Here is a 23,730-nt window from a genome sequence, read left to right on the forward strand (position 1 = left end):
TGGGCGCTGGGGATGGCTCCTTGGCCTCTGCCCCAGGCGCTAGAGTGGCTCTGGTCGCGGCAGAGCGATGCCCCGGAGGGGCAGAGCATCGCCCCCTGGTGGGCAGAGCGTCACCCCTGGTGGGCGTGCCGGGTGGATCCCGGTCTGTCTGACTGTCTCTCCCCGTTTCCAGCTTCAGAAAAATACAAAAAAAAAAAATGTGTTTAGTATTCCAGAACAAAAAATATACACAATTGACTGTAATTATAAGGAGGCAAAAGACAAATTTAAATTGATGGAAATGCCACAAAATATCTTCCTGGTACTTTTCAAAAATATCCCTCTGATGAAAGTCAAAGAAAGGCTGAGGAACTGTTCCAGACTAGAGAAGATTAAAGAGACATGACTACTAAATGCAGTGTGTAATCCAGAATTGGAAACTGGGCTGAAGAAATAAATATATCTATAAATTGCCTATATTATTAGGACAATTGGTAAAATATGAATAAAGTCTATAATATCTTTAAAAAAAAAAAACAGGTCTGACCTATTTTACAGATAAGGAAACTGGAACATGAAAATCTTAAGTAATTTTCCCAGGATCACACAAACAGTAAATGGTAGAACCAGGTTTTTCATTTAGACCTGTACGATTACAAAATTCACAAACTTAACTTTATCTTCATTTAGCTATCTCATAGTCAATATGAAACACAGTGAAAACTGACCTTTTTATTATTAGTTATAATAAGGGAACAAACTTGTTTATATTGTTTGCATATTAAGCATTTAGAAAATTTGTGCAAGGATGGAGGGCATCACCCAGCTCCATTCATTCATTCATTCACTCATTTTTATACTATATAGCATTGAGTACCTACTATGTGCTGTGGCGTTTAATAGTGAGCCAAATAGACATAATATCTGCCTAATAATCTAGTGGGAGTGACAGTTAATACTAAATGTAAAAATACAAGCTTCAGGAATTATGAGTATTGGACCAACGTGCCTGATCTAGTTGAGAAGGTCACAGAAATGACCCACTGGTTTTGACATTTGGGCCTAGATCTGAGGGATATATAGAATTCAACTAGCTAGAAGAAGGTGAAGGAAGACAGATTTCAGGCAGAGAGAAAAGCATGTGCAAAGTCCCTGGGACATAAATTGAGGCTGAAAAATTAATTTCCCACAGTCAAAGTCTTGCAGGGTTCTGTAACAACACACAGATTTCTATTTTTTTTTTTTTTTTTTTTTTGTATTTTTCTGAAGCTGGAAACGGGGAGGCAGTCAGACAGACTCCTGCATGCGCCCAACCGGGTTCCACCTGGCATGCCCACCAGGGGGTGACGCTCTGCCCACCAGGGGGCGATGCTCTGCCCATCTTGGGGCGTCGCTCTGTTGCAACCAGAGCCATTTTAGCGCCTGAGGCAGAGGCCATGGAGCCATCCCTGCTGCCCGGGGTATCTCTGCTCCAATGGAGCCTTGGTTGCAGGAGGGGAAGAGAGAGATAGAGAGGAAGGAGAGGGAGAGGGGTGGAGAAGCAGATGGGCGCTTCTCCTGTGTGCCCTGGCCGGGAATCGAACCCGGGACTTCCGCACGCCAGGCCGACGCTCTACCACTGAGCCAACCAGCCAGGGCTCACAGATTTCTATTTTTAACCTAAAAGCAATGGGAACTTGATAAATTCTAAGAAGCAAGTGCCATCAGATTAGTATTTTTAAAAAGGCCATCCCTCTAGTGCTAGGACTTCCATCCGTAGAGATGTAGGAAAAAAAATATTCTAATGAAAGGATTTCTACTGTTAATGATGCTATCGGTCTACTTCTTAACAATTTCCAAGAGTAGAAGAAATAAAGAAAAATTTTGACTTTTTTAAAGTCAGTGTCTACTATTCTAAGCAGTTGCTTGCACAAAGACAGACCTCTGAAGAGCCAATTTAAAAACAATACTAACCTATCACTTAGATAAGCAGCAACCTTTTTCTTATCATCCACAGTAAGATATCTTTCCTTCATTTGCAGGAATAATTTGGGGAGGTTTTTTTCACCCCCATGATAAATTTCAAAGAGATATATTTATTATGTTATGAACAAGCCACAGCCTGCCACTATTACAGGTATTTATTTACAGGCACTATTGCACCTAAATATAGCATGGAGTCATTTTTCCAAAATCCAAATATAAAGCCCCTATTTCTACCCTCCATTTGATTAGAGCCATTCAACCATCCTGGTAGATAATAAGTTTGCATGTTCTTAGATTGCATTTCATTATGCTTCAGTTCCCCTAGAGAATAACACGCTCCTTTTCCCAACAATTATAGAGGAGAAATACTTCTGACATCTCAAATTTCAGAGTCTCAAGAAGATGTTCCTCTTCTGGACATCAAAGTCTTTTTTTCCCCCGAACATTAATTTGCTAAATAAGGGAAGTCAGGACCCTTTTGTGGTAGCCAAATACCTATTATTTTATGTTTCTTAACCAAAAATAATCTAGATCCCCATAATATCATCCTGTTGGAAATCAAATTCCAAAACAGCAAGAGAATACTAAAAATCTTTCTTGCTTTTCATTAAAAAAGCACCCCTTTTCCACCCCTTTTCATGGAATTATCAGCAGTGGACATTGGCTTAACATTTTTTGTCAGAGCTGCCAAAGAGTTTTGTGTTATTTTATTTTTTTGCTCCAGATCATGTTCAGTGCAGATGTCCGCCATTTTGGTGTTTGTTTCTTCTTTTTATTTTTTTATCAACTTCTCTTTCTTTTAAAATTTTTTTATTTTGAAATTAAATTTTATGGGGTGACATTGATCAATAAGAGTACATAGGTTGGCCCTGGCCGGTTGGCTCAGCGGTAGAGCGTCGGCCTGGCGTGCGGGGGACCCGGGTTCGATTCCCGGCCAGGGCACATAGGAGAAGCGCCCATTTGCTTCTCCACCACCCCCCTCCTTCCTCTCTGTCTCTCTCTTCCCCTCCCACAGCCAAGGCTCCATTGGAGCAAAGATGGCCCGGGCACTGGGGATGGCTCCTTGGCCTCTGCCCCAGGTACTAGAGTGGCTCTGGTCGTGGCAGAGCGACGCCCCGGAGGGGCAGAGCATAGCCCCCTGGTGGGCAGAGTGTCGCCCCCTGGTGGGCATGCTGGGTGGATCCCGGTCGGGCGCATGCGGGAGTCTGTCTGACTGTCTCTCCCCGTTTCCAGCTTCAGAAAAATACAAAAAAAAAAAAGAGTACATAGGTTTCAGATAAACTTTCTATAGCATTTGAACTGTTCATTGTGTTGTGTGCCCATAATCCAAAATGAAATCATTTTTCATCATTGTATATTTATCCCTCTTTACTCCCCTCCCCTCAACACGCACCCCCCAACCCCCTCCCTCTGACAACTACTTCATTTTTATCTATGTCCATTATTTTCAGTTTTATATCCCACCTATGTTTGAAATCATAGGGTTCTTAGCTTTTTCTGATTTACTAATTTCCCTTAGTATAATGTTCTCAAAGTCCATTCATGTTGTTGTAAATGGCAATATGTCATCATTTCTAATTGGTTAAAAAGTATTTCATTGTATATATGTACCACATCTTCTTTATCCAATCCTCTATCAAGAGACACTTTGGTGATTTCTGTGTCTTGGCTACTGTGAATAATACTACAATGACCATGGAAGTACATGTGTCTTTGCAAGCCAATGTTTTCAAGTTTTAGGGTAGATACCCAGTAGAGGGATTGCTGGGTCATATGGTAGTTTTAGTCTTAATTTTTTGAGAAACCACCACACTTTCTTCCATAATGGCTGTACCAGTTTACATTCCCACCAGTAGTGAATGAAGCTTCCTATTTCTCCACAGACTCTCCAACACTTGTTATTACCAGTCTTATTGATAACGGCCAATTTAACTGGTGTGAGGTGGTATCTCATTGTAGTTTTGATTTGCATTTCTGAAATAGCTAGCGATGATGACCATCTTTTCATATATCTGTGGGCTATTTCTATGTCTTCTTGAGAGAAGTATATGTAGATCGTCTCCCCATTTTTTAATGGGATTGTTTGCTGTTTGTTGCTGAGCTTTGTGAGTTTTTTATGTATTTTGGACATTAACTTTTTATCAGAGCTGTTTTTTCTTTTTAAACTGCATACTTTCTAGGCACTGAGATGAAATAAGACAGATAAGTCTTTGACATCATGAAACTCATGGAATCGATAAAGTTTACAATATAGAGTCAGATAATAAGCAAATGAATAAATAAAATGATCTTTGATAACAATCAATAAAGCAAATGATTGATGCAAAGCCAATGGGATAAAAGGTTCTGAGACATGGGAGAGCTAGTTTACCTGAGGTGCTCCAAGAACCCTTCTTGTAAAGGATGACTTTTGAGCAGACCAGAATGGAAGGAGAAGCCATGAGCCACACCACAGGACATTTATTTTAGGTGAAAATAACAAGTGAAGTGACACTGCCAAGTAGAATTTTTGATCATGCTAAGTAGGTTTCTGGTGGAAGGTGTACCCAGGGCCTGACTCCTGGGAAGTAACCAGGCTAGTTTTTAACCTCAGACCCTCACATTCCTCATCTAGTGCTTTTGCTATTCCATCACAGTGGCATGGTCATGGTCACATTGCCTTTTAAAAATGCAGAATTATAGCAACATAATGCTTATCAGTATAACTCAAAATCCCATCTACTTTGCCTGACCAGGTGGTGGCACAGTGGATAGAGTGTCAGACTGGAATGCATAGGACCCAGGTTCGAGACCCTGAGGTCTCCAGCTTGAACGCGGGCTCATCTGGCTTGAGCAAAAAGCCCACCAGCTTGAACCCAAGTGACCCCTTGCTGGCTCCAGCAAGGGGTCACTCGGTCTGCTGAAGGCCCGCGGTCAAGGCACATATGAGAAAGCAATCAATGAACAACTAAGGTGTTGCAACACGCAATGAAAAACTAATGATTGATGCTTCTCATCTCTCTCCGATCCTGTCTGTCTGTCCCTGTCTATCCCTCTCTCTGACTCACTCTCTATCTCTGTAAAAAATAAAAAAATTAAAAAAAAAATCCCATCTACTTTAAAACAAACGCATCTACTTTAAAAAAAAATCTTGGTCCAAATCTCCTTCTCAGAAGGATTCCAAATAAGTATAAATCTACTGATTATTTATGAGTGATGCATAATGACTTCTCTCTAAAAAAAAAAAAATACAGTATGGAAAGGTGAGCAGAAAGAATGCCTTTACAGTTAAGAAACCTGATCAACAATACTTCTGTCAGATGATCAGGATCAACATTAATATTCATAAGTCATGTTGGTGGCATGTACATTTGATATGAGATAATGAAAATAGTACTTCACCTTGGTGATCTTCCTACCAAAAACCATAATCCTAGTCTAATCATAAGAAAACACATCTGGCAAATTCCAAAAGAGTAGCATCTTACAATATACCAGGTAGTATTCCTCAAAACTGTCAAGATCATCAAAAACAAGTAAAGTATGAGAAAATGTTGTAGCCAAAAGAAGCTTACAGGGACAACTAATGTAATAGCAAATTCTGGATGTAATTCTGGAACAGAAATTAAAAAAAAAAAAAACTAAAGAAATATGCATAAATTATGAAGGTTAATTAATAAAATGTATTAAAACTTGTTCATTATTTATACCAAATGTACTATATTAAAGTAAGATTAATAATAACAGTAGTTAATAATAGGAAAAACTGTAGTGGGAGAAAGGGGTCAGTATATGGGAATTATGTACTATCTGCTCAATCTTTCTGTAAATATAAACTGTTCTAAAAAAATTATGAATTTTAAAGAATCTTTTTTTTAAATTTTTTTTTTATTTATTCATTTTTAGAGAGGAGAGGGAGAGACAGACAGAGAGAGAGAGAGAGAGAGAGGAGAGACAGAGAGAGAGAAGAGGGGAGGAGCTGGAAGCATCAACTCCCATATGTGCCTTGACCAGGCAAGCCCAGGGTTTCGAACGGTGACCTCAGCATTTCCAGGTCGACGCTTTATCCACTGTGCCACCACAGGTCAGGCAAATTTTTAAAAATCTTGATGAATACAAACCAAAGTTAGAGGAAAAGATGCCTATCAGAGTTCACCATTTATCGAATGACAAACCCTTATAAATGATAGAGGATTAGATAAAGATGTGATACATATATACAATGAAATACTACTCAGCCATAAGAAATGATGACATAATGCCATTTACGACAACATGGATGGAACTTGAGAACATTACACTGAGTGAAATAAGTAAATCAAAAAAAGCTAAGAACTGTATGATTTCACAGATAAGTGGGATATAAAACTGAGACTCATGGACACAGATAAAAGTGAAGTGGTTGCCAGGGGGAGGGAGACATGGGGGAGGGAGAGAGGAAAGGGAATGGAGGGAAGGGTGTAAAGAGGGACAAATATAAGGTGATGGAAAATGATTTGACTTTAGGTGATGGGTATACAACATAATCAACAGTTCAAATGCCATAGAAATGTTTACCTGAAACCTCTGTACTCTTATTGGTCAATGTCACCCTGTTAAAGTTAATTTGCTAAATAAAATTTAAAAAAAAAAAAAAAAAACGACACATAAAAAATCAGATTTTCTACTTTTTTCTGTATAGTAATTGATGCTATTATTTTTCATAAACCTTATCCAATCTCTTTATTTGTTGTTATGGACCTATAGATTAGGATAACGTTAAAGTTTGCACTGAGCCTGTAATAGTCAAAAAATTCAAAATTAAAGAATAAAAAGTGTTTTTACTCTACCTTGCCTGATCCACAACTTGTTATATCTGCTTAGGAAATGTAATTAAGTGATTGAACCCAAAGGATTTAATTTTTTTTTTTTTTTTTTTTTTTTTTTTTTTTTTTTTTTTTCATTTTTCTGAAGCTGGAAACAGGGAGAGACAGTCAGACAGACTCCCGCATGCGCCCGACCGGGATCCACCCGGCACGCCCACCAGGGGCGACGCTCTGCCCACCAGGGGGCGATGCTCTGCCCATCCTGGGCGTCGCCATATTGCGACCAGAGCCACTCTAGCGCCTGAGGCAGAGGCCACAGAGCCATGCCCAGCGCCCGGGCCATCTTTGCTCCAATGGAGCCTCGGCTGCGGGAGGGGAAGAGAGAGACAGAGAGGAAAGCGCGGCGGAGGGGTGGAGAAGCAAATGGGCGCTTCTCCTATGTGCCCTGGCCGGGAATCGAACCCGGGTCCTCCGCACGCTAGGCCGACGCTCTACCGCTGAGCCAACCGGCCAGGGCCCAAAGGATTTAATTTTAAAATAGACCATAGAAGAATGGGCTGAAAATCTGATATATCATTTTATTACATCCTTTCACAGTGAACAAACTGAGGTCCAGAAAAATGAGGACTCTGTGATTACATGACTAATTTGTAGCAGGAAATAAAATCCAGATCTCCCTCCCTTCCTCCATTTCTTTCTTCCTTCTTTTCTTTTTTGCCTCTCTCCCTTTATTCCTTCTTTTTTTCTTTCTTCCTGCCTTCCTTTATTCATTTATTCAAACATGACTGTATTCAACAAAGGTTCACTGAATATCTTCTATGTGTCAGATGCTATGCTAAACATTCATAAGCAAAAATAGACATAATCTGGCCCTGGCCGGTTGGCTCAGCGGTAGAGCGTCGGCCTGGTGTGCGGGGAACCCGGGTTCAATTCCCGGCCAGGGCACATAGGAGAAGCGCCCATTTGCTTCTCCACCCCCCCCCTCCTTCCTCTCTGTCTCTCTCTTCCCCTCCTGCAGCCAACGCTCCATTGGAGCAAAGATGTCCCGGGAGCTGGGGATGGCTCCTTGGCCTCTGCCCCAGGCGCTGGAGTGGCTCTGGTCGTGGCAGAGCAATGACCCTGGTGGGCGTGCCTGGTGGATCCCGGTCGGGCACATGCAGGAGTCTGTCTGACTGTCTCTCCCCATTTCCAGCTTCAGAAAAATACAAAAAAAAAAATAGACATAATCACTAACCTCATATGAGTGTAGTAGAAGAAGTAGAGTTTCATCAATTACAAAGTACAAAAGAATAAGTATAATTAATTCTATGAAGAAAAGTTATATTCTGTAATGAGAGCTTATTTAGCTGAATCTGACCAAATCAAAGAAGGTTCTGAAAGGAAAGGTAATACTTAAAGGATAAATAGGCACCAACTAGACAAAAAGGGGAGAAAAGAGTTTTCAGGCTTAGGAATAGCAAGTACAAAATCCCTGTGGAAAGAGAAGATGGAAATTAGAGAATGTGAAAAGGGGACCAGGAGGGTGAAGCCTTGAAAGTGGAAAGGAGCCATTTTCAAAATTGAAAATGAACAGGTTTAAGTGAATATTAGATTATGTAGTCTTGTGTGTCAATATGAAGAGTCTTGTCTTCGTCCTAAAAACAATGAAAAGTTACTGAAAGGTTTTAAGCAAAGACATGGGGGTGACTGGTGAATGACAGGCACATTAACTATGCAGAGATGACTCTCATTGCAGTGGGGAGAATGGAGAAGAGACCAGGAGAGAGGATGGGTGGGTTCACCCCAGTTAGGATATTTCCAGCCTGGTACTCTTTCTGTTACACCACATACATGTCAGAAGCTATCCATCAAAATCCAGGCTCCCACTGTTCTTGAACATATGCATGGATTCCATTTTCCAGATCTCTTTGCAATCAAGCATGACCACATGACCAAGTTTCAGCCAGTAAATGTGAGCAGAAACAAAATGTACTACTTGAAGGGTGTTTCTTAAGACCATACAGCGCTTCTCTCATGCTCTTTCTTTCTCCTTTCTGCTGGCTGGATGGCAGTCAGGAGACTGGAAATTTGAAGATTACAGAACAACTGACTGCCTGGGTTCCTGTATAAACCACATGACAGGAGACATGTACCAACCTGGGTGACTCTTCCAGACTGTCTTATGAGGGAGAAATAAACTTCCATTTCTTAGAGTGACTTCATTCTTGGGTCTATCTGTTACAGCAATTTAGCCTGCCTTAATTAATGCAATGAATATGTCTGTCTGTGTTTATGTATATGTAATATGTCTCTTATGGGTCAATGTCTATAAACTTGGAAACAACTAGCAAATTCATTTACTAGGGACCTACTTATAGTTTTATTGCATAAGGTAATTACTTCTTAGTTTATATAAGCCTACAGTCCCTCCTAAACTGACATTCTATGCAATAATTGACTGAGCCATATAAGTATGATGAATTGTACACTCAGGAATTTCCCACGAGAGGGCACACCTTAAATACTTTCTACTTTTGTGAGGCTAGTAATTTTTTTAATGTCTATGGTTGGCTTGGGATTACTCTAATATAATAAGAAAAGTATAAACAAGGTTTTAAATTATTAATTTGCTAATAGTTTTTCCCTTAGGCCAATGCTATTTTCTCAACTGAAATAATCCATAATTCACTAAAAATTATTTACTAAATTCCAATCCAGGATCCTGGTTAAGGCCCTTACTAGAGCAAATATCGATATAGTAGCTACTACTGATATTAACTACATCCAGTTTTAAAGACTAATATATTATTAGTAGTATTAACATAGTATTATTCTAATTTGGATAGTAGATAGTTCCATAGGTTAAAATAAAAGGCATCATCTGCTCATAGAGTTGGAAATAGAAACAGAACTTGGTTTTTCCCTCCTTCAAATGTGCTCAGTCACTAATTCACTTATCATTGATCACCTGAATCAGAATGCTTTTGGCTATAAACAAGTAAAACTCTAAGCTCAAAATGTCCCACACAATAATAAACATGCTTTATATTATTTAAGAAATAAAAGAAAGTTCAGAAGCAGGACACCTCAGTGACATCATAAACAGCCCAGACTATTTCAATAGGTGTGACCCTCTTTGGCTGTTTGGCTTTTGTCCTCAGCGTTCTCTCTTCATACTCCCAAGGTGGCAGCTAGTTTCCCAATAAAGGACCAAAAGCTCCAAGAAAAAAATTTTCTTTTCTTATATTTGTTTTTGAGAACAAGAAAAACATTTCCCAGAGGCTACCAAGAGAATCCTCCTGTAGAAGTGTATCATTTGGCCAATACTAAACCAGACTCTGGACAGGGGAGTAGAATTATAAGGATTGACTTAGGAGTCAGGACTCACCAGCTGGAGCTGGTGAGTGACTCTGAAAAACATAGCGCATAGCTGAACATAGTTGGGATCTGTCAGAGAGAGAGGGAAAAAGGTAGAATGGTTATGGGTAGGCAACTGCCGTTTCTAGTCCACAAAGTGATTGTTCCTGCATCACATTTTATACCCTGAAATGTCCTAGCCTTATCGGCATGGTTCAGTTTCATTTTAGATAGATAGATAGATCTTCTTTTTCAAATATTATGCTACTGGTGCTGATTATAATCTCTGTGTGGATTTTTTTTTGTATTAATACAGCTGAGGTTTGCTATAGAAGAAACTACCACATTCCAACATGTCTATGAAAAATAGCTAGAAATTTTTTAAACCAAAGCAATTCTGCTCTTTAGGTAATAGACTCATATTGAATTATTATTACCATTTCCTTTCTGCTGAAATTTTGATGACATGGTCATCATTCATTCAACCAAGTGTGGCCATTTCAGATTCAGTTAAGCGTCTTTATTCAAGGTGTCCTCACAGGCTCCTTTATTTGTTAGAACTGTTTCAAAATCAACAGACAGATGAATCAGCAGAACACTATAAAGCAAAATTCATGGGCCAGGGTTAAATTGAGGAAACAAACAAAAAGATGAAGCAATTAGTGTTGGAAAATTGTTTGTTATATAATAGTAAACAAAATTTGAGGAAAAAATATCATTCAATATATGTGTTTTGTGGGGGAAAATTGACAGGGAAAGGAAAGGTATTCGAACAAAATAAAGGTAATCTCTTGATGGTGAAATTATAGGTGATTTAATATTTTGCTGTATTTTCATACATTCTATATTAACTTTTCTTTTTAATAAGAAGTAAACACTGCTTCTGGTAGGTTTATGCTACATCGTACCTTTTGATGTCATTGCCCTTTAGCCAGCTTCTGGACCAACTCACTGGAAGCCTGGATGTTTTCCCAGCCTTCTCTGGGGCAGGTAGAGTGCTTTTACAGCAGAAGCCACTAGGTAAGGCAGGTACTGTCTGAACCTAGAGAGGCACAGAGAGTTTCCCAGAAACTGCTCCTGTGCTGAAGAAGCTTCCAATCTATATTAGATTGACTGGCAAGCCCATAGCATTGGACAAATAGAAACATCACCTTTATAGTTCCAAAACAACTTGTAGAGCTGAGACAACCTCTGAGACAGAGGGTTCTGTCTCAACAAATGTGCAATGTGGGTAGGTTGCTTTCCCCCACTGAGCCTCAGGTTATTGTTTATAAATTGGATGAACTGACAATAGGAGACAAAGTTGAGATGCCTTTTTCTAAACTCAAAGGTCATTTCTGAATTAAAAAAAAATAAAACCTAGAAACTAGTCTTAAAGGAATTCAGTATGTAAAAATATCTCAAATTGGCTTAAAATTGAAGCACCAGATGCATTACTATTAAAGTCAAGAATGGGTTATGATTAATAAAATAATTGTACAAATGTCTATTTAATGTCTGTTTTGCAGCCCAGGCTGTAGCTGTAGAAGGGCAGGGACTGTGTCTGTCTTGTCCATGCTCTATCTCTAAGGTCTAGCACAGTGCCTGGGACAGACTAGATACTTCATGAATATATTTTTTTTTATCCATTTGTTTAAGGAGGAGAGAGAGAGGGATAGAGAAAGATGGGGAGAGGAGCTGGAAGCATCAACTCCCATATGTGCCTTGACCAGGCAAGCCCAGGGTTTCGAACCGACGACCTCAGCATTTCCAGGTCAACGCTTTATCCACTGCGCCACCACAGGTCAGGCTCATGAATATTTTTTGTAGAAGACAGAGAAGAAGGCAAACAGTCACAGTGGCTGGTTGGCTGTTTTCACCACTAGTATTTAACTTTTCTTACCACTGCAATAAAACAATATGTAGAAATTTAAAGTACAGTTATCAACTAAAGTCATTGTTATTTATAGATTGTAAGGTTATGTACACTGAAAACCCATGAGAAAAACTATTCTTAAAAAATTAATAATGAGCCTGACCTGTGGTGGTGCAGTGGATAAAGCATCAACCTGGAAATGCTGAGGTTGCTGGTTCAAAACCCTGGGCTTGCCTGGTCAAGGCACATATGGGAGTTGATGCTTCCAGCTCCTCCCCCTTCTCTCTCTCTCTCTGTCTCTCTCTCCTCTCTCTCCCTCTCTGTCTCTCTCCTCTCTAAAAAAATGAATAAAAAAATTCAGGTTATAAAAAAAAATCAATAATGAGTCCGATAAAATAAACATAAAAAATAATTTTTTAATAAATTAAAATAGTTAGAAATATAATGGATTGTTTAGCTCATCATCCCCAAACACCAAGGTTGTGGGCTCAATACCCAGTCAGGGAGCATATAGGAAGTGAGCAGTGAGTGCATAACTAAGTGGAACAACAAATGAATGCTTCTCTCCCTCTCTCCCTTCCTCGCTTTGTCTCTCTAAAACCAATCAATAAATTTAAAACATAAAAAAATAAAATATTAAAAATATTTTACCATAGTAACAAACATACAAAATACTTAAGATAAAAATAGAATTGTAAAGGACCTGTTTGAAGAAAACTATAAAACTTTCCAAAAGGGCATTTTGCTAGAAGCAATATTTAAATGTAGTAAAGATGTTATGGTAAGTGTAATTCCATTGAAAATTGCAGGATTTTTATTTGCTAATTTTAGTCTAAGGTCAACATAAATACTGAAAAAATAATAAAGGATAAGGGCTTTCTGATTGAAAAACCTTTAAAAAGCTCAAGTATTTAAAAGTATGATATTAGTTGCAAAAATAGCAGCCAAATTAGTAAAACAATAAATAACCCAAAAAAGGCCTTAGTACTAAGAATTTGTTTCATAGTGAAATCTCCTTGAACTCTGGAGTCACTCAGTCTTGAAATCCCTCTCAGATCTGCCCCATGTAGATATCTAAGATATCAATTTAAACTAACTAGGCCTCAGTTTATTCACCTGTGAACTGAGATTAACCATAACTACACTAGATGAGGATAAACATAACTATACTAAATGTTATTATAAGGATCAAATGATATGTATATTTATTAACATTGAAAACTCATTAAAAATATTTAGCACAGTACCAAAGTATACAATAAATGGTTTAGCAATTGAACCAAAAGAAAGTAAAGAAATCCATAAGAAATGATGCTGGGACAATTAATTTTTTAAAGTAAACTTTAGATATTACATATCTGTTTTGTATTTTATACATTGCATTTTACAGAATATGTCAACAAGGTAAAGCATTAAATGTAGATATTTAAACTACAAAATAGCTACAGGAAATTGTAAGAGATTTTTTTTTCTGGTATTGTAATGGAGAAGATTTAACAAGTAAAAGTAATGGAACAGCATCACAGAAAACAGGCAGAGAAAGAATAATTTTAATTACAGAAAAATTTTAGCTGCTCCCTATAAGAAAAAGTATTCACTGGATGTAAAAATAAAAGAATAAAAAAATATGATAAAAATACTTTCTGCAAGATGTATGACAGATGGAGTTGATCATTAACATATAAATAACACTTTAAAATAAATAAAAATGCTAACAACTCAGTAGAAAAAAATACAGTGGATCTAAATAAATAACTCACAAATTAAAGAATAAATACAAATTGTCAACAATAATGGAAACGTTTAGTAAGTTGTGGAATTTCCAAATTCTGTGTGTTCGGTATATTGAGAAACAAAGAAATCCATAAAGAAAAACACAGAAATGAAAGTATTTTTGTACGTCCCTATGTCAGGAACTGACCAAAATTGGCTCAAATATGAGAAACAGTGTGCAGCCTTCACTTAACCCCTTGTGTTAAGGGGTACTTTAAATTTTTTAATGAGATATGAGAGCTTAATTTTGGTAAATTTCAAAATGCCACTTAATCACCCTCTCTGCCACCCCATGTTCTCAACTTTTCTAACATAGCACATGTAGCTTTCTATGCCAAAAGTATCTATCTCGATAAGCATGTACTAAGTAGATGATAAATGATCCTTGAGGAAGACATAAGGAGGGAAGATAGTGAGACAGACTTCTGCATGCATCCTGCTGACTAAAATCCACCTGGCAACCCCATCATGGGCCGATGCTTGAGCACCAAGCTATTTTTAGCACCTGAGGGTGATGCATTCCAACAGAGACATCCTCAGTGCCTATGTTTGAACCAATAGAGCCACTGGCTACAGAAGGGGAAAAGGGAGAAAAGAAAGGGAAGGGGAGAAGCAGAAGGTCACTTCTCCTGTATGCCCTGACCAGGAATCAAACCTGGGACATTCATACACCAGGCTGATGCTCTTTCCACTGAGCCACTGGCCAGGGCTGAAATTGGTATTTTTAACAAGCACCCTAATTAATGCCTTGGTACTTAAAGTTTGAAAACCATGTAATGGCAGACCACCAAGTCCCTTCTAATGCCAAAAATTGAGTCTATTGAAGGGAAAAATATGCATGCTGAAGAACAGCTACTCTATACATTGAGAGTGACCACCCACCTTAACTATCAAATTTTGGTTCTCAGATACTTGTATATTTGAGCTATCCTTGATATCTCTTTAGATTTGTTCTTTCAATTCCACGCATCAAATTACATGCATCAAAGCTGCTCGTCTTGAAAGTGCTTTCAGAAGGCACATAAATTCAACCCTGAGTTCTTATGATTCAGACATTTAATCACCTCATAAAGTTAATGGAATCCAATTTGAATCTAGACACCTCAACAGCTACATTGCATTGAATTCACAGCATTCATAAAATGTGGGTCTCAAAATGAATCACCAGCTTAATGGAAAGTTCAGAAGAGAATGCTGCCCTCTCATTGGTCACTGTCCAAATCTTTAGTTGCCAGGAATAGGACCGGAGCTATCAACACAACCCTGTATCCCAGGCAACCAGCCATGCCACTGGGAACTTTTCAACACTTCAAAACATAAAAGTTACATAAAATTTTTCAGATGCTCTTTCAATTGTTTGGTAAGCTCATGGTTTATAACAGTAATGATACCCAGGGTCAGACATCACCTATCAATTTAGGACTTTATTATCAGCCCCCAAATGGATTGCCTTTGGGGTGCTCCAGACCCTTGCCTGGTTGCCATAAAATATGTTCCTCCAGTGATGCAAAGTCTCTGAGGTAAGAGAAAAAATTCTGGTATTCCAAGATCCCAACAATCCATTACTTAAACAACAGGAAATAAAAATGCCACTGGCCCTCCAAGTATCCAGATGTGGTCTCAGTGATGTTTGGCATCTACTAGGTGAAGACATCTGGATGATTGATTCTGAGCTCTCCATCCAGACATTTAACCATAGTGGCAACTCAACTTTGGTTTGAAGCTGGGTGGGGTTTGCAGTTATTGCGAAGCTATCCATGTGATCTCCTTTTATTGGAAATGTATTTTTACATTAGCATTTCCACCTTTGATAGGGTGGTTTTGCTCAAAGAAGCCTCACAATCCACAAAACTGCTTAGATCAACCTTCTCAACTACACTTTCTGTTCTTCAATGTTTCGTAGTCACTGCTAAGACAAGTGGAAGGAATACCAAATCCTTATTTTTTTAAAAAGACAGCTGCTGGAATCCACTCATTCTTAACAAGTTATTTATCTAAGTAAAAACTTTGCACATCAAGGAAGGAGGCAAGGGTTTTAAAATGTCTTCTATACTTTTTGAGTCTAATATGCTGAACTGCAAATTTAATCCACTAAAGTGGTTTCATGCAAACACTCCTCTCAAATTCCTTTTGTACAAAATTTTGATGCATAATGTATAGAGTCTGAAAATGGATCAAGCTACATTTGGAGATGGTTTGAGTTGTTTTTATAAGCAAGAAAAAATGAGCAGTTTTTTTTTGTTGTTGTTGCCATTTTTAACCCTTCTTACTCAAACAATCACACATGGATCTTGTCTTCTCAAAGTTGCCTTTCACATAATGTTTCTTGTCTTTTTTTTTTCCTGTCAAAAAGCTTGAAATGTCAAAAGTTTTCAGTAAAAGTGTGAAGAGTGAATTAGACTTTTTTCCCTCAGATTTCCCAACTAAAGCAAGCACATAGAATGGTAAAGCTCTCTGATTTACTCCTGAAAGAGAATTCAGTAACCAAATAAGCATGAGTGAGATCTTATTGAATAAACTGTTTCCTAGTATTCCACAATTTAATCACCATGAATACTGTGGCCACAGATAGAATGCTAGTCTTTGTGCTAGGGAGAGCAGGTGTGACAAATGCCCAGAGACACAGTTCTACCAGGTACAATCAAGGTTAGAAGAGTGAGAACAAAGATGGCCAGGGCAAGTTATCGAAGGCTCCAGAAGAATCACAAGGACTTGACTACAATTTCACACTTATATCTTAAAAGGTCAACACATTGCAATGTTCTGTCTCATCACTTTCTTATTTTTACATATCATTTAAGTACAATGTACATTGTACTGGCAAAAGAATTGCAGCTAGAATAAAATTTGGGCTCAAGTCCTAAGTCTGACCCTACATAGTTGTGTGATCTTAAACTCACTTGTTCTCACTGGTTTCAGTTTCACCATCTGCCAAGTAAGAAGAACCATTTCCCTCTAGTTACTTTCTGCCTCTGGGGCCAATGTGGGGAACAAATAATGTGGGTGGGAAAGTACTTATAAAGTCTCAAGCTTCATATACCCTACTGAGTTCTTCTCTGTGTTGGGTTAACTATTGCTTTCTCCTGAGAAAATGATGGCATCCTTGGCTCTTTTCCCACAGCTTTCTCCATCCGGGTTCCCCCCAAAGCCATGGGTAAAATGAACAAGGTGGTCTGAGGGGGACTTCCAGTTGCTGCTCAGCTGACCTCTTCCAGTGGTTTTCTATACATGACCCCAATGAGAGCTTTTAAGCAGATAAATCCCTATCCATGCTACTTAAAACCATGGCTTCAAATAAATATAGAAAAATAATACCCCAAGCCTAACATTTCTCATGGCATCTGCTCTGAACTCTCATTTGAATTACCTTTATCCAGACCCTGTAATGAACCTTTTTACTGTTGTTTCTCTCACTTCTCCTGCTTCAGAATTCCACTTATCTTGTCTGGGCCTTTGGATTCTCTTCTCCATCATGATTCAAATGATTCACTTAATCATACGCCCGCTACCCACTCCACATGGGTCCTAGCACCTTTCACCCCAGCCCTGTGAATGGGACACAGACAAATAGAAGAGTTTACCTGCAGGTGTAGGAGCTGAGATGTATGTGCCTCTCAGAAATGAGCAGTGTAAGGATTTCTGCCAGCTCTGGGAACATTTCCTCTTTGGGAAGTATGGACTTACACAATCAGACAATTTCAAATTCTATAGAACAAGTATCTTAGGGGATGGTGACAAGGGGAAGAAGGGTTGTTTTTTTCCGATTTACCGTACCTTCCTCCTTTAAATGTTACCACACACCAGCACATGTCAAAACATATATTCTGTTGGTGCTTCCCCATGTAGATCATGATTCATAGATGGAGTGTTGAATGGGAAATGAAGACTAAGTCAAATTCAAATTTATTCCCCATAATTTTACAATAATCTAGACTTTACTGAACATATTTTTAAAATTTCAACAATGTAGGGATAACAAGACCATGCCTGCCTCGTTTACAAGAGTATTTCTAGAACCTAGCACACACAAGTTGTTTTAAAAGATCTGTTGCCTGAATGAATACATAAGAAGCAAAAACAAAGGAACATTTGAAATATTTTTTATTATCTGATGCTGATAGAGAATAAAGTTATTGATTTAGAGAACAAGTACCCAGCAGTACAGCTCACTAATACCTTTTAAAAATGTGTTGATTCTCATAAATCCAAAATAAACGACCTGTACAATCACTTAAGAAGAAATAATACGCATTTATACAGGCTTCCAGAGGAAAGTCTGAGTGGAAAAGCTGAGAATTTTAAGAAGAATTATTAAATCCTTTCAAATTCAATCACTGGCCGATCACAGACATGCCACATGTCCCTCTGCCCACGGGCTGTCACGTCAGACCATCTCACTCAGCCCTTCATTGTGAAACTCCCAAATTACAGCCACCTCCTGGAGCCAGAGGAAAAGGCTTTGGATCAGCTGAAAAGGGTAAGTCCCCTTACAGGTCCACCCAGCATGCTCTTTCATATTCCACAGAGACATTTAAACAAAGAGGGAGAAATAGAACATATCCCCCGCATCCTAAAGCCAGCATCTTCAAAGTCTTACAAGCGGCTTTCGCTTCAAGTCAAAAGGGCTCTTCCGCTGGAAAATAAAATTCAAAACACTGTGAAATGCCAGTCTGTGCCTCTTCGTTATAATCCTGTTGAAGTTTTTGGAATTTAACAGTGTTCTAGTCCCTTCCATTACATCCTGTATTTCACCTGTTAGTCTGCTAACGAGAGTTTCTTTTCCTTTCCCGGAGTTTGATTAAGGTCCTGAGGGTGGTAGTAAAATGGATCCATCTTTTTGTTACAAACTCAATTAACAGAAGTTGGAATTGCTCTCTTCAACAAAGTTAAATAAATTGTTAATGAGAAATTTACCTTCACTTGATTCGCTAGTTGCCTTATTAGCTTGAAGTCAACACTATTAAAAGAAGAGATGTTTATTAAAGCTTAAGGTGTTTGCCGGATTGAATGTTAAAAAGAAGATGGCAGGATGACACCACCGGCTGGCTGCTTCCAAAACACAGAGGGGCTCCCATGATCCATCTCAAATGAGCAAGTCAGAGCCCTCATTTGGGTTCTCTTCATCAGGGAAATAGCAATTGACCAGGTAGGGCAAGGTGTCCACATTCCTGGGTAGCACCTAAACCTTCTCTTTTTAGCCAATCATGAGAACATTTTCTAAGCCTAATGGACACTCGCCTGAAGAAAAGTCACTCAGTTGCACATGAGTCTCAACACCTTTCCTCCTCTGGGAAGGACTGAACTAAGTCATGTTGGAGGAGGTCACCTAGAGCACAGAACTGCTGGTTGACCCTTGAACTGGACCTGGGCAATTGTTGTCTCCTTATCTCCTCCCATGACCTTGGAATACAGGTTCTGCTTATTTCCACAGTGGAAGCTGTTTTCAAGGACACAGCCTAGAGAGAGCAATGTGTTGTGAAGATTATCTAGACAATGTATGTGACTGACCCAGTTAGGGCCTCCTCTATATAAAATTTTATGATTCTGGCGGGTGGGTACAGAAATCTAGTCAATTTGTGGTCACCCTAGACAAGTCACCTATGTAAGTTTCCTTTGCTTGTTAAAACTACCACTCACCAACCTATAGTGGTCTGTCTCTTTCTTCCATCTCTCCTTGCTCTCTGTGTACAGGTGCCAGATTACAAACCAAAAAACTACTGCCTTCATAAATGTCAGGGGCATAAGAGAAAGAATCTATTACCTCAAGAAAGTTTACATACAGACTTCAAAATCACTACCAAACACTCCCAAAACTTTTCCAGTGTGGAATTTCTAAAATGCCTCATCTTAATACCCAAGACCAGGCAAAGTTATGAGGTCCATCAGAGTTGTTTTCAATCCCTCTCCTTTTCCCTCTCAAAAATGCTCTCCTGCGCCCCCACTATGGACCCCTGTAGTAGAGCTTGGAGACGAGTTGAGTCGGGCCCATCCCAACCATTCTTTAGACACTGCATGGCCTTAGAGAGGCTGACAAGCTAGATGGTCTCATTTCCCATAGTTCCCTATGTTTAGGTTCCACATGAAACCAAGAATCATCCAAGTGGACACTCCCCAAGAGATTCACAGAGTGAAGGTAGTCATCAAGGTAGAAGCTGGAATCCATTCCTTCTACTAGCCAGCACAGTGTGGATACATATGACGACTCTATCAGAGGTCACAGTGTCCAGACACTAGCACTGTGGTTTGAAGAGACAAGTGGAGGGTGAATGTTTTGTTGGTGCAGGTTGGGATAGATGTGATGAGGTACAGCAGCCAGCAGTTGTAGATGTGACCTCCTTCTTCATCAAGTTGACCATGGCTGCCTCAGTGGGCCAGTTCTGAAGTGTGTTCTAAGGTGTGATTCTTGAAAGTCCTGCTGAAAAACTCCTCCAGACCTTCTAGGGATTTTTGTAAATTCCTTATTTCTTGTATAAAATCCATTTCTGCTAAAAAACAGACTGAATTCCATTATCTACAACTAAACTCAGACAGAAACACTTCTTCCTACATAAGCAAACAAGTTCTTTAATGCTTGTTCCTTCTCCATCTTCTCAGATAAAATGAGTAGATAAACTAATTCACAGTAAGGACATAAATAATAACTAATAAAGTAATCTCTTATGGGTACTTGCCTTAACCCAAGCAAAAGGATTCTAATGGTGAATTTCCAACCATGAATGGCTTATGATAGTGGTAGCAACTTTTTTATCTGGACAGAGAGGCAAGAGTTTTTTAAAATGTAAAGAAATTGTTAGTTCTTACTGATGATGGGATGATAATGGTGGTGGTGATGCTTAAAAGCCTGAAAGAGGGCCCTGGCCGGTTGGCTCAGCGGTAGAGCATCGGCCTGGCGTGTGGGGGACCTGGGTTTGATTCCCGGCCAGGGCACATAGGAGAAGCGCCCATTTGCTTCTCCACCACCCCCCCTCCTTCCTCTCTGTCTCTCTCTTCCCCTCCTGCAGCCAAGGCTCCATTGGAGCAAAGATGGCCCGGGCGCTGGGGATGGCTCCTTGGCCTCTGCCCCAGGCGCTAGAGTGGCTCTGGTCGCGGCAGAGTAACGCCCCGGAGGGGCAGAGCATCGCCCCCTGGTGGGCAGAGCATCGCCCCTGGTGGGCGTGCCGGGTGGATCCCGATCAGGCGCATGCGGGAGTCTGTCTGACTGTCTCTCCCCGTTTCCAGCTTCAGAAAAATACAAAAAAAAAAAAAAAGCCTGAAAGAGCTGACCCAACTTATAAAGATCACTGAGCTGACATCTCCACCTCCTTCCTCCTGCCCTGCTACACCCGCTAACCAGGGCCAAAAACAGTATAATCATTGTTTCTCACTTCTCATTGCAGACCTCTCCTATTATGGAGCTCTCTATGAAATCAAAAGGACCTTCTAGCCTGGATAGAGCATCGGACTGGGATGCCGAGGACCCAGGTTCGAGACCCCAAGGTCGCCAGCTTGAGCACAGGCTCATCTAGTTTGAGCAAAGCCCACCAGCTTGGACTCAAGGTTGCTGGTTCGAGCAAGGGGTCACTCAGTCTGCTGTAGCCCCCCAGTCAAGGCACATATGAGAAAGCAATCAATGAACAACTAAGGTGCTGCAAATGAAGAATTGATGCTTCTCATCTCTCTCCCTTCCTGTCTGTCTGTCCCCCTTTGTCCCTCTCTCTGACTCTCTTTGTCTCTGTCACAAAAAAAGGACCTTTTAGGAAAGAGAAAAATTTCATCATAAATAGATGAATAAGCATTCCAGAATCTCCCTGAAAGTCAATAACATACTCTAAGAGAAAAGATGAAGAAACAGTCAGCTGAAGAAGGTGATTGGATGGTAAGGTGATTGGTGATGTCCATCTGCACATTCACAGATGTTCCTGGACCAGCTCCATCCTGACACTTGGGTATAAATGAAGCTCACCCTGGCCTCCAGGAGCTCAAAACACAGAGTAATAATAAAAATTGCCCTGCTTGACATGTGGTGGCACAGTGGATAAAGCATCGACCTGAAATGCTGAGGTTGCTGCTTCAAAACCATGGGCTTGCCCGGTCAAGGTACATATAGGAAGCAATTACTATGAATTGATGCTTTCTGCGTCTTCCCCCACTTTCTCTCTCTCCTCAAATCAATAAATAAAATCTTTTAAAAAAAAAAGATTAAAAGATCAAGTTTGTCTGAGTGACAGACTTGATCTCCACTAATTTCATTCACTCAACAAAGTTCGTGGTTGTGTTTTCGTTGCAGACAGGGATGCATGAACTAAGTCTTCTAATCCCTTATGAAGAGAGCCAGCATGAATTCTGCAAGGTGAATTTAGTGAAGAATGTTCTCAATTATAATTGAGGCAAGTGTTACAAAGGGATACCATTGCACATTGTCTGATGGGAGAAGGGAGTTGGCACAACCTAGTCTAGAAGTTCTTGGAATGTTTTCCAGCAGAAAAGCCATTCCAGCTGAATCTTGGGGACTGAGCATAACTTAGCCAGGTTGAAGGAACAGCATGAGCAAAGACTCTGAGGATGGAAGGAACTTCAGCCAATGAGGCACGTAGTTTATCCCCACTTTACACGGGAAGCAGTAGAGACCTAGAGAAATTAGGTAACTTCCTAAGGTTATGCAGAACATAAAGTAGTGCGAACCCAATGATGCCTCCTTACATCTAATCCAGCCTCCCTGAGAGTTAGAGACAAATATACACAGCAGACGTTAAAAATAAATTATCAGGAGACCCTGTCATGCCCTTTAAGGCCAACCTTCTTCCTGAAGGAGCTGAAGAAAAATTTTTATTTTCTGATTCTACTAAACCTTAGACTAAATTAAATGAAAAAAAAAAAAAACAACTACTATTTCTGACACTAAAGTCATGGGTGCTTTTTGGGAATGAAACCTTCTTTCCTCCTCCCTGGGGCCTTTCATACCATTATGGTGCAGTCCCAAGCTATCAATGATAGTGAAAAAAAATGGGGCTTTGCAGTAGAGGAAAGAGCCTATTCAAACTGCTCCTGATTTCTATAAAAGAGAGATGTTTTGATCTTTGAAACAGCCAAAAGGCCAGTTTGATCTTCCTCAGACTCATTTATTTTAGGTTCTTGCAAATTTCTTTTCTGTAGGTTTACTTCCTTAGAAAACTCAATATTCAATTGAACAGTGACTTTTGTATATTGAAATGCAATATTGAATAGCTAAAGCCTAATAAATGGCATCACGGCTATATAGGATATTTTAAAACCATAAAAGGGCCGATTGAGCCTGATCCAGGCAAAGATGACAAAGCGAATTCAATGCTTCTTTTGAAAATGAGTCATGGTCAGAAATACTCACTTTGACCAAAAGCATTTCTTTGAATGCCAGAGGTAAATTTGCTCACTTTCATTTTCTGCCTGGGTTTCAAGCCGGCCTTGCAGAACTGAACAAAATCAACTGCAAGAGGCCCTGGCAGCTGTTCCAGATGTAAATGTGAACAGGATAGTGAGGTTGGGCCTATTCTCTTCAGTGTGTTTCTTTCAAATTATGCAGATGATATTCAGATATGGATTGATCAGGCTTTGTATATTTTTTCAGGCAGGAGTAAATCATTGCTATTCTGTGCTGCCTTAACATTCCCCAGGACCACCCTTTCTTTTACTTAGAAAAAGGATGTTTTATTATCATGAACCTCCAAATTACTGGCAAAGGGAGAATCTGACTTATGTTCCCAGTCGTGGGGGGCTCAGGGGAGGACAGGCACAACATATTCAATCGATTAGCCAAAAAGAGCAGCCTTTGATGTCAGGGAACCTTTCCAAATTTCATTTAAGACGCAAACAATCTGTGGGAAATCAAAGTTCTCAATCAAAATCTCTGCCCCAACTCCTCTGGGTGCAGCTTGGCTGGAAGAAGTTTTAACTATTTGTAGATGATTATTCAGTTTGAGAATGTGTTCTTCTCATGGCCCTTTCAACATCAGTCTTTTTAAGAAGATAGATAACTTCATTCTCCATCTTCTCGTGACATGAACTTTTTCTCTAACAGCTCTT

General features: G+C 39.6%; 1 non-coding gene across 1 annotated transcript; it reads right to left on the bottom strand.

Moving 5' to 3' along the window:
- Positions 1–1,541: 1,541 nt before the first annotated feature.
- TRNAA-GGC (transfer RNA alanine (anticodon GGC)) lies at positions 1,542–1,617 on the bottom strand. Its single transcript has one exon. It is a non-coding gene; the product is annotated as a tRNA-Ala (tRNA).
- Positions 1,618–23,730: the final 22,113 nt, after the last annotated feature.

Source organism: Saccopteryx leptura, chromosome 9 (genome assembly GCF_036850995.1).
Source record: "Saccopteryx leptura isolate mSacLep1 chromosome 9, mSacLep1_pri_phased_curated, whole genome shotgun sequence".
NCBI lineage: Eukaryota > Metazoa > Chordata > Mammalia > Chiroptera > Emballonuridae > Saccopteryx > Saccopteryx leptura.